The 12,026-nt window shown below is 42.9% G+C and overlaps 1 protein-coding gene across 1 annotated transcript in view; it reads right to left on the bottom strand.

Moving 5' to 3' along the window:
• FEM1C (fem-1 homolog C) overlaps nucleotides 1-11,396 on the bottom strand; it is a 29,002-nt gene extending 17,606 nt beyond the window's left edge. Inside the window, exon 1 of the mRNA XM_079995562.1 lies at nucleotides 11,314-11,396. The gene's annotated coding sequence lies outside the window, so the exon portion shown is untranslated. The remainder of the gene's footprint in view (nucleotides 1-11,313) is intronic.
• Between the last annotated feature and the right edge of the window lie 630 nt (nucleotides 11,397-12,026).

Here is a 12,026-nt window from a genome sequence, read left to right as displayed (position 1 = left end):
AAAGGATGAGAAGTGGCACTGAATTATGGGAAGGGGTATTTGCCTTCCTCTGGCAAGATGCAGGACTAGGGCCAGCTGGCACTGTCTGCTCCACAGTCGCTTGCAAAAGATGAAGCCCTCTGGTGCAATACGAGTAGTTGACTGTAATTTATGTATTTATTACACGTATATCTCATGCCAAAGGAGCCAAGAGTGGCAAACTAATCAGTGATAATACCATTAAAAATAAAAGCCTATTAAAAGCAACCATCACATAAAAGCTAAAGGGCAGATCATGACTTTATGCTGTTATCAGTATACAAAACCTGTTTGTTCTCAGGGAGCTAGCAAAACAGCAACAGCATTCCTATGGGAGATTCCAAGCCATCTTGGATTACGTCCTACAGATACTAAATGCATTGATCTTTTATCTGGGTGAGGATGGTTCTCTAGCTGCCTCCTTGTTTCCTCCATCATTCTGAAGTTGTATCCCACTCTAGCCACCACACATCCCCAGTCCAGGTTTTGTATTTGTTGTAGTAGTAGTAGTAATAATAATAATAATAATAATAATAATAATAATAATAATTTATTACTATTAATTACTATTATTTATTACCTACCCTTCACTGTAAGGTCCAAGGGTGGGTTAGAGCATTAAAAACAACTGACAACAATAAGTTGTTTTATATCAACCTTCAGACTCTCCAAGTGTCCCTATTTTCCAGGAGCAGTCCCAGATTTATAGAAGCCATCCTGGTTTCTCATTTAATCCCAGAATGTCCGACTTTTTGCTAGGACGTCCCTATTTTCATTGGAAAAATGTTGGAGGGTATGGAATAGGACATCCCCAAAGCCATTTTTCAGCCGGAACTCAGTTCCAGCACCTCTCAGGTAGGCACCATTGTCATTCTAAGACAGGCATAGGCAAACTCAGCCCTCCAGATGTTTTGAGACTACAATTCCCATCGTCCCTGACCACTTAGCTAGGGATGATGGGAGTTGTAGTCCCAAAACATCTGGAGGGCCGAGTTTGCCTGTGCCTATTCTAAGAGAACAAGGGAGGTGTTAATGGTGAGTTCCGGCACCTCTTTTTCTAGAAAAAATAGCACTGCATATGCCTATTTTTATCAGAGAAATGTTGGAGGGCATGAATAGGACGTCCCTATTTTCATCAGAGAAATGTTGGAGGGTATGCTTTTGTTTATGCTCATTGGCAACTTTTTTGTTTTCCTACCAATTCTCTTTTGATTCAAAATGTGTTCCAATTTTAAAAATGGTTTTGTTTGTCCTGTATGCTTATATGAAGGGCCTGGCTCCATCCTGGCTAACTGCTCTAGGGTGTGGAGTTAGTGACTTCTTCCTCTGCACCTTAATCACGTTTGTCATTAGATGAGCAGTTTCAGACCTAGCACTTTGCTCCTGGGCTGAAAAGGTCATGGCCATGATCCTTACAGCTCTGATGATGTCATCATCATAGGCTTAAGTTGGGTTTCATGTCCCATTTGAGCCTTCAAATGTTGCAGTACAGAAATAAAAATATAATGAGCCCCACAGGGTAGGTAAGACTAATTCTTGGAATTAAATAGCTTGGTTTAACAAAGTTCACTGCTTAAGTTCAAAAACCTCTGAACTGTATCTGAAAGTTTTCATAATTGCTGAGTGAATTAAGTTCAGTTTGGGGTTGAACTTTGAACAATTTCTAGCTCATCCTCAAGTTCATTCACTTTCCCCCTTTTTTACTCTTTAGACTCTTCAGGCCTTTAAGCTTCAAAAATAATAATTGTTGGGGGAAATAAATGCCGTATTTTTCCGTGTATAAGACTAGGTTTTTCCTTAAAAATTAGGGGGTGTCTTATACACCCATACATCTTCCCTCATTTTCTTAAATCTGAGTCCCAAAAAATAGGGGGCATCTTATACATGGGGGCATCCTATAGATGGGGAAAATATGGTAATTTACATTCAACTTCTGAAGTACAGTATATGTTATGCTTCAGCAGCTTGTAACACTCAGAAAGCTCTTATTCCCCTCTTTTTGCCAAGGATCATTTGAATGAACGAGCTGAACTATGAATGGAACAGGTTTGTTTTGTTTTTAAGTACTGTAAAGGGAAAAACATGAATTGGAATTAGTTCCTTTTTTGAAGAACTAGAGCTAGTTCCTTTTTAGAATGAACTTTCCAAGCTCTGGATGAGGCCAGAGGACCATTTGGTATTCTTTTCCCCACAGTGGTCAGCTAAGTACCTTTGGGAAGCCCACAAACATCAGAGCCTAAAGGCAACAGCTGCGCCCAATAATTGGTACAGTGGTACCTCGGGTTAAGTACTTAATTCATTCCGGAGGTCCATTCTTAACCTGAAACTGTTCTTAACCTGAAGCACCACTTTAGCTAATGGGGCCTCCTGCTGCTGCCGCTCCGCCGGAGCACGATTTCTGTTCTCATCCTGAAGCAAAGTTCTTAACCCGAGGTAATATTTCTGGGTTAGCAGAGTCTGTAACCTGAAGCGTATGTAAGCTGAAGTGTATGTAATCCGAGGTACCACTGTATTCATATCAGTATCAATTGCCTCTGAGTCAACATCACAGGGCTACCTTGAGTGCTCATTGCCCTAGGGGGAGAAGATAGATAATTTTGAAAACATGTTTCCCCCTTATAGCCAGGGCTGGTGCAAGACATTACGCCACCTCTGACAGCAGGCTGTGTCACACTTCCCTGCCGCCACCACCCTCCTCTGCTGCTGCCACCCTCATCTCTTCTCCCAGCTTCTGCTTCTGTACCTTCCTTCTTGCTTCCAACAAAGGGATGTTAGAGCAGCAGGCTCTCCTGGCCTCACTCTGAGGTGTCCTTGTAGGCAAGCTTGCCTAGAGGGTGCCTGTGTCACTGCTGCTTTGCAATCTTACGATATGTTTTTAGTTTATGCTCTAGCATCCTAATATTTTAATATTTCTTTGTGTGATATTTGTGAGTTTTGCTTGAAAAGCGATTTATAAATATCTCAAATACATATGCTGATAAGGTAGAGGACCCTCCAGACATGTCTACTAGCTTAAGCCGGGGTTGTTCTCTGGTATTCCACTCCTGTACAGAGTGAGATGTGAACATGCACATTACAATGGTACCTCGGGTTACATACACTTCAGGTTACATACACTTCAGGTTACAGACTCCGCTAACCCAGAAATAGTACTTCGGGTTAAGAAATTTGCTTCAGGATGAGAACAGAAATCGTGCGGCGGCAGCGGGAAGCCCCATTAGCTAAAGTGGTGCTTCAGTTTAAGAACAGTTTCAGGTTAAGAACAGACCTCTGGAATCAATTAAGTACTTACTCCGCGGTACCACTGTACTGAATTAAGGTCACCTAGCTGCACAGAATCATGCAGTCAGTAGCTTGGGAAAAGTCATTGTGGCTGAGGTTAACCCAGGCTTCCTTGACCTTGTGCCTTCTAGATTTTTTTAGACCAGAACTCCCATCCCTACCCTGCTAACTGGGGTAGATGGGATTTTCAGACCAAAACATTGGAGGACACCAGAAGAAGAGGAGAAGCATATAGCGCTTTCTACATTATTTGTATTATAGTCACTGTAAAAGAAATGTTTTAGAGCTTTTTTCAAAAAGGCAGTGTGTCAGATGCTGAACATATTGAACAACATGCACTGTTATTTATTTAGAAGATTTATATCCTACCTTATGAATGAATGATCCTCAAGGCAGAAAACAGTAGACAGATGTGTGCAAACTCACACAGCCCAGCAGCTATTATTTTCCTGCTGATGGATGGGACCAGAGTGTACTTCCCTACAGCTCTGCAAGTGTAGAACAACTGACAGTTGGAGCTGAGTGTTCTTTCTAGCAGGGAGGGGAAAAGCTGGAGCCAGTGGGTGAAGCTTGTTTTGCCACGCTGTTCCTCCTGGGAGGAAAAGATGAAACTTCCATTGGCCCTTAGTCTCCTGTCCAGTGGCAAAGACTAGAGTGTGCCTCCCTCAGCTTTGCAATTCCAAAGACTATTTTAAAATAGCCTGCAGGTCAAATAATCTTAATTAGGCCAGATGGCTTAAATATTCAAGCTGCCTTTCACTACAAGACAAGATGCAAAAACTAAAATGTGATCACAACCCAAGCTGACCACAGATAAAATGGTTTCCTGTCTCCAGATATGACAATCCTGACAATCAAACAAGATTGCAGTTATGTCTAGCACAAAGTACACTTAACAGTCCAACCTTGGTGCGAAATGCAGTAGAGAGAGTTCTAACTGGTGTTGAGGGGGTTTTAATATCAATTGGCTCCACTGCTACACCAGTTTCATTGACTCGCAGTTAATTTTTTTAACAGTTCCTCATTGAGTTGTGCAAGACTGCAGCTTCTGTATGATGGTGCTATTTCATCATGTTGGAAATCTGCAATTCTCCATCATCAACAGCAATTTAAAGGGTGATTTATTGGTTGTTGCATTCATTCATTGCTTTCTGCAATGGAAGTCCCAAAGCTAACTTACAACTCCATAGAATGCACAAACGCCTAACAGATACAAAAAGAAAACAAAGTATTATAAAATGTTAGGAACCTATGATGCTATATGACTAGCAAAAACCTGAGGATAGGTGAAGAGAAAGTTTCTAGTCCTTATCACTAGAGATAAATTAGATTAAATAACAGCAAAAATACCAGTTTGCTCTTTCGGGAAGTTGTCTTTCATTATGATTATACATTACTGTGGAATTACAGGGTTTAGTTCTGACTGCACCGTACATGGTCAGATGCAAATTTTCTTTTTTATTCCGCCTTTCAGCAAATGGCTGTTAAGGCAGTTCCCCTTGGGAGTCTAACGTATAAAAATGCTGCAGTGCAGACAAATAAAAAAGCATTGTAAGTCACTAGTGATAGCATTTTGCTGGGCCTCTCATGCAAAACACCACCACACCCTTGAATAGACTTGCAGATTCCCAAATCAGCATCAAGCAAGCTGCTTCAGAATTGTTGCTTAAGCTTGCACCAGAGCTAATGGGGCACCTATCAATACCACAACAGGCCAAGATGTAAAAGAGGTGGTACTTGCTTTGTGCCTTTCTTTGTGTTACGTTTCCTTTTAAGTATATTCAGTAGCACATGTTGGGGTGGTGTTCACCTGACCTCTGGTTGGCCACATCACTGCTGTTTACTGGGAGGTAGAAGGGGAGGGGCAAGGTCAGAGAGGTACAAATCTACCTGCAGAGCTAATTCAGTGTTCCCAGCAGTTCATTTGCACTGCACTGAGCTCTGTCACTGACTCACACCTACCCCAGGACCTCCTAGTAAGTGTCAGCAACACAACCAACTGGAGGTCAGGTGAATACCCAAACTAAGGGCTTATCCACACACACCTTTTGCCTCTCACTTTTAGGCACAGATCTACCCTTTAAAGCTCTGTGTCTGAGTGCTCTTTCTTGCCTCACCACTTTCCCCAGGAAACACTGCTCTTTAACACTGAATCAGAACAAATGGCAATTTGAGTTTCCAAAGGATTGTCATTTGCTCTGATTCAGCAGTAAAGAGCAGATTTTCACAGGGAAAGCACCAGGGCAATGCAATGCAATTAATATCATATCATATCATATCATATCATGAATGTAAATCTCAGACATGGAGCTTTTGAGCATGGACCTGCGCCTAGAAATGCAACACAAAAGGAGGTTAGGATGAGCCCAGTGTATACTATGGCTGTTTAGGCCACAGGTGTGGCAGTACACCACAATTCTCCATGGTTAAAAATACTTTCCAAAGAGCAGTCTGCTCTATGCCCTTTCTAATGACAACTTCTCCCCACAGCAGGCAAAGTTATTCGGTTGACTTCCTTATGGGTGCAGTTGCAGCTGCTTTAGCCTTTCAACTGAATTGCCAGGTACTCTCACCCAGGGCTCATCTGCAGTGGAGTTTAATGTGAATCTGAAGCTACTTGGGTCTCTGCTTATTTTTGTGGCATCCACACAACATCCTCATCCAAGTGGCAGCCCACACTCTCCCTCCATCGCTAAATTTGGATTTTCTGAATGAGAGCAGGAAACTATGTAGGGAAGAGGTTGAATACCCAGTCCCTGTGTGCCACCTGTCTAGTCCTGAGAACCCTCTCCAGAATTGGCTTTTCCACTATCAGGCCAGAGGCCGAGGCATTTGCTCATAACATGTCATTTGGTCCCGAGATACAAAGCAAGATGCAGCCACCTTCTCCTGGTTAGGCTATAGGTGTTGAGGATTATCAGGTAACAGGTGGTGCAGGAGCTACATCCTGTCTCAAAGCATCAGCATCCTCAGGATACGCTCCTCTGTGTATAGTTATAAACTCTAGCTAGAATACAGAATACATTTTGTGGACCTTAGTATCTACAAGAGAAAGACTAATTGGAGGGAAATCCTGGAAGAGCAATTAACTTGATTAAGGAGCTAGTTGTGCTAATTTATGAGGAAAGATTAAAGGAATTAAAATACATTCAGCTTGGGTAAATGCTAAATTAAGATCGAGTGGGGGTATAGAAAATACACGTAACCGAACAAAGAAATACTTTTCAGATAATGTACAGCTATTCACTGGCACAAATAGAGAGACACTTTAAAAACTTCACTGTTTCCCCGGCTTAAAAGAGGACAGCTTTGCACACCATAATCAGTACTGGGCATTAACCCAAATTGGTCAAAGTTCAGATGACAAGGTATCACTGGGTGGAGGTAAATAAACTTTTTGGCTCCTACACTCTCTTATTTCTTCAAACAGAACTGGCAGCTCCCACTCAAGAGAGTTTTATATTACAGTACTGGAAGGAAGATCCACTGGCAGGCAGACACATGCCTCTAGGTTCTTTTCCATTGCTGAAGCATTCTGGCCCCCAAATATTTCTACCTATTTGTATGTGTTTTTTTCTTAGCCCTCTCCCCAACCAGTTTGCACAAGCAGGGGTGGGGATGCTATCACCCAAACGAGCTGTGTGAGCACATCCCCCCCCCCCAAGAATCTTGGGAACTGTAGTTTAACCCCTTCCAGAGCTACAATTCCTCAACCAATTAACAAACAACTGTTTCCAGGATTCTTTGGAGTAGGCAATGTGCTTTAAATATGCTGTAAGTGTATGGCAGCTTTCTTCAACCTTGGTTCCCCTATCAGCCCCAGCCATCTTGGCCCAACGATCAGGGATGATGAGAGACATAGTACAACAACATCTAGGAATCCGAGGCTGAGGATCTCCAGTGTGTTGTATGTACACAACATAAGCAAAGAAGAATCTCGTGAGTCCTCTTTGTCATACATAAAGGAACAAGAACCATGGCTATCTGCTGGCCCAGCATGGAATATTTGGGACCGATTTCATATCCTGCTCAGTAAATATGAAGAAAGTCGACGACTGAGTGGTGACATTTGCTTTGTGTTTTTGTCAAGCAAACTTTACTACCTACTCATCTCTGCTCCTGTCATACCTTTGCTGACGATGGAGGTGATTGCTCAGATATTTACAAAACACTCGCTGCACGTAATGCAACAGGTTAACACAGCAAGTGTTATGGAGCCTGAAATGCTAGCAAGAGAGGTTTGCAAGCAATGATGACTCAAGTAATTGAGTCCTCTTGTACACCCTTGGGAAGGGCCAAAAACATTTCCAATTGCTCATAACATGTGGCAACATTTGGCTCTTTAATGTTAAGCTGTTCCAGTAATCAGAAGAAACTGGCGATGACAGCGGTGAAGGGTGTAGAATAACTGAGCGAAATGCTGTTGTTTTACACTGTAGTTACCTAATAGATAAACAGAATATATCTCTCCCAAGACACAAGTGCTGGTTTTCTGGCAAGAGGGTGATTATCCTTTGGATATTTCAATATTGCACGAATTTTAAAAAAAATGCCAATTTAATAGCTATTTCTATGGAAGTACAAATAGGGCAGGGATATTAATATCCTTGTGGAGGAATTGTGAAAAGTTGAAATGGTCTCATTAATCCACGTCATTTTGCAGTTTTGATGCTGCACAAGGTGGAGGAGAACATTTGCTTTTCTTTCCAGGTGTGGTTGACAAAAGGCTGCTCACACACAGTCTTCCAAAATTCCAATGCTACTTTCTGGACACAACCCTGAAGGCGGAAACAGGATCATCATAACACAGTTCCACCGATACTCAGAGTCAGTCCAGAGGGATACCATGGTCAATGATATCAAAAGCCACTGAGACATCAAGGAGAAAGAGCAGGTTTGCATCCCCCCTGTCTATCAGGATGACCAAGGCTGATTTGGTCTCAAACCCAGGCCTGAACCCAGACAGTCATGGATCCAGATCAGGGGCCAGCAAACTTTTTCAGCAGGGGGCCACTCCACTGTCCCTCAGACCCTGGGGGGGGGGGGACAGGGACGACGACTATATTTTGAAAAACAAAATGAATGAATTCCTATGGCCCCACAAATAACCCAGAGGTGCATTTTAAACAAAAACACACATTCTACTCATGTAAAAACATGCTGATTCCTGGACTGTGGGGCTGATTCCGTCTGTGGGGTGGATTTAGAAGGCAACTGGGCCAGATCCAGCCCCCGGGCCTTAGTTTGCATACCCATGATCCAGATCGTCAATCTTATTCAGGAATGTCTGCAGTTGCTCAGCCACAATGCTCTTGATCATTCCCCGTCCCCCAAGAAATATTTTTTACAGGGAGATAGTTGTTACAATCCATTTTTACTAATGGGGATTCTCAGAGAAAATAAAGATTGCACTCACCTTAATAAAGGCCAACACAATTATGTGCAGAAGATCATTTAGGAGTGCCTGTGTTAGGGGTTTGGTGGGGGGCCAGATTCCCCTAAATTCCTGGGTGCCAGATCCCAGGAATTTAATTCCTAGCTGTAATAAATATTCAGATAGTAAATAAATAATTTAATAAAAAAAAAATTATTTATACCCCACCCATCTGGCTGGGTTAGAATAAATCAAGGTTGATTGAACTTTGCCAAACACAGACAACCCCTGGATTTAGTGATGCTAAGTAGCCAAGCCAGAGCACAGAGCCAGTGGGATGAGCTATTAAAGGTAAAGGGACCCCTGACCGTTAGGTCCGGTCGCGGACGACTCTGGGGTTGAGGCGCTCATCTCACTTTACTGGCCGAGGGAGCCGGTGTACAGCTTCCGGGTCATGTGGCCAGCATGATTAAGCCGCTTCTGGCGAACCAGTGTAGCACCCTGCTTGTGGTTAACGCTTAGCTGGAATGAAATATTCAACGCAGCAATAGAGAAATTAAAATAATAATTTATTTGTCGGACAAATAAATGAGAGGCACAGTGGTATATGGTTACCAAGCTCTGGCCTGGCCTCCTGCCATTATGGCCAGCACTTATATTTCCTTAACCCAGCCCCCTTGCTCCTCCTTTGGCTGCCTCTGTCCAATCAGCCTGGTTGAAATTCCTATTGGCTGTTTGCTAGTACCAATCATAAAAGATACACCCATTTCCTATTGCCTTTTATGGGAAACAAAAAGCTATATATTCTTCTATTTATAATTGGCAAACAAGTAGCCATTAACCTCTACAAGGCACCTTAATTACCAGATCACCTTTGCCCCCTTAATTCTAAAATAGAGCAGATGGCTAAAAGAGATGGTGGCTAATTTTATTTTAAACAGATGTCAGAGATCTTGGGTTCACATTCTCACGCATCATCAATGAAAGATCTCCTTTTTTTGGAGGTCTTTAAACAAAGGCCTGACAACCATATGTCTGGAGTGCTCTGATGGTGTTTCCTGTCTGGCAGGGGGCTGGACTCGATGGCCCCTGTGGTCTCTTCCAACTATGATTCTATGAAATAAAAATCTAACATAAGGATCTAACATTTCTTAGTTTCTAAATCCTTTGCATAATTACATTTAAGCCAATACATTAACATAGATAGCTTTTTAGAAGAATAAACCTTCTCAAAGTAAAAAGGAAGGAACAGTTTACAGCCTCAAAATGAAATAGGAAGAAGTCTCTTCTTCTGTTTATACCCCCCTTCTCCAGCCAGCTGCTTTCTCCATTTGCTCTTTAACCTTAGGAAAATGTGATTAGAGGCTCTAGTGGGAGGCCCCTGGTATTAACTTACTATTTAATTGTGTTTTTTCAGCTTTTTTTATATTCTGTAATATGTAGGGTCAGTGTAACCTTTGCTCTCAGCCTGTAATTCCCTTTTTACGACTTTGAGAATTGTTTTCTGCTCTAAATCAGGGGGCACCCTTGTCCAGGAGGATAAACATCTTGCCAAAGTACTTAGGCAGATGGTCTTCTGCCTGGCATAAAACATTTGAAAATCTTTAAGCTCATTTTAAAATACAGGCCCTGATCAGATGCCTCACCAGAGCGGCGCACGGAAACACCGTTTACCTTCCCGCCACAGCGGTACCTATTTACTTGCACTTTGACGTGCTTTCGAACTGCTAGGTGGGCAGGAGCAGGGACCGTGCAACGGGAGCTCACCCCGTCATGGGGATTCGAACCGCCAACCTTCTGATCGGCAAGCCCTAAGCTCTAGTTTAGCAGGGGATAAAGGTTGGTGGTGGCCCATCAAGGAAACAATCAGAGGGCAAGATTGCTGGGCAAGGGGGATTGGGACCCCTTCTTTGCTGGGTGCTAATGGGCAGAGGCAAAGGCCAGGTTTAGGGTTTCAGTTTTGAATGACACAGGCTGGGGGTGGGAAGTACTTGGAGTCAGTTAGCAGTGAGAAGGAGAAGGAGGGGAGAACTCTGTGTGAGCTGAGGATAACAGGCTGGAACTAAGAGACAAAGGAAATGGCTTTTTGCTGTAGTTTGAATCTGGTTTTGCCCTTAAGCAGGACGCCAGACTCTCAAATGATGTGAATGCTCTGCAATCCTTCCACCTAGGTGCAGGTTGTGTCTATGTGTAAATAAAACCATATATCATAAAGACACCACAGTAGCTGCTGTGCCTCATTGTCCCAAAAGGGAACACAGATCGTGGTAAGTGCACCTGCAATTCCTGGAATCTCGCACTGCTTGTGGTGTGTAGCACATGGCTTACACAGACATACTTCCACAACAAGGATGATTACCCAGAGCTCCTCTAGTCTGCTTTCTAAAGCAGACCTCTTTTCCGCAGTGAGCTGATTCAACTTGCAGTCCCATCCTTGTCTTAACACCTTGCTCAGAGAGAACAGCATAAAAAGCACGTTGAGAGCTTGTAAAACTAGAGTAACCAAATGGAGCCTCAAGTGTTTACAGTATCAGGTGGAAATTGTGATCTCATGCATTATCTACCAGGAAATGCATCGGCAATACCAGTGCATGTCATGAAACTGCACAGACTCACCTCTGTATAGGAAAGTCTCTTACCTGCAATTAGTTCTCCAATGGAGCAATCCCTTAAACTTCTAACGTATGAGATTTGCAAGCTGCAAGCCCACATCCATTTCCCAGCCTTCTGTTGGCGTTCTTTGCCACTGCTTTGAAAGTGTCATGCCACAACAGCAAAACACATCTCTTATTTATAGCCCTCTTTTTCTCTAAGCAAGGTTAAAAGGTTAAGAACAGCCTATTCAGGGTCCCATTTTCATTGGGCTGGTCACATTTTCTATGGTCTCAAAGGCTCCTTCCTCCAATCAAGGAAAAACAAAATTTATCTCAACAGACACCTCTAGTGGTATGTTGGGCACTGATTGCTGCTTCTCGGAGCAAGAACAACTTGTGCTGCTGATCATTTGCCAGCCAGTGTCTGTTACCCCCTTTTCCAGCAAAGCTCTATTCCCTGAAGAAAGAACTTGAAACACTTTCAGCTACTTCTCTTTTTCTTTGGTTCCCAGGAGCCTCACGTAAGCAAATTCTTCTTGTTCTGCAGTTCCAGGAAAGGTATATTAAGTCGCAGTACATGCTGAAATAAAACAACAGCAAAGCTGAAATACCCAGGCATACTATTATTTAGAGAAAGCAGGATTTCTAGTTGAATGAAGAGCCTATGTGCATACAGGCTTTACGCATGTAGACTCCCATTTCAAACTTCATGCTGCATATCTGGACTGGAGAGCCAGTGTGGTGTAGTGGTTAAGAGC

Source organism: Podarcis cretensis (genome assembly GCF_951804945.1).
Source record: "Podarcis cretensis genome assembly, chromosome: 11".
NCBI lineage: Eukaryota > Metazoa > Chordata > Lepidosauria > Squamata > Lacertidae > Podarcis > Podarcis cretensis.
This window is presented reverse-complemented; position numbering and strand designations above follow the sequence as displayed.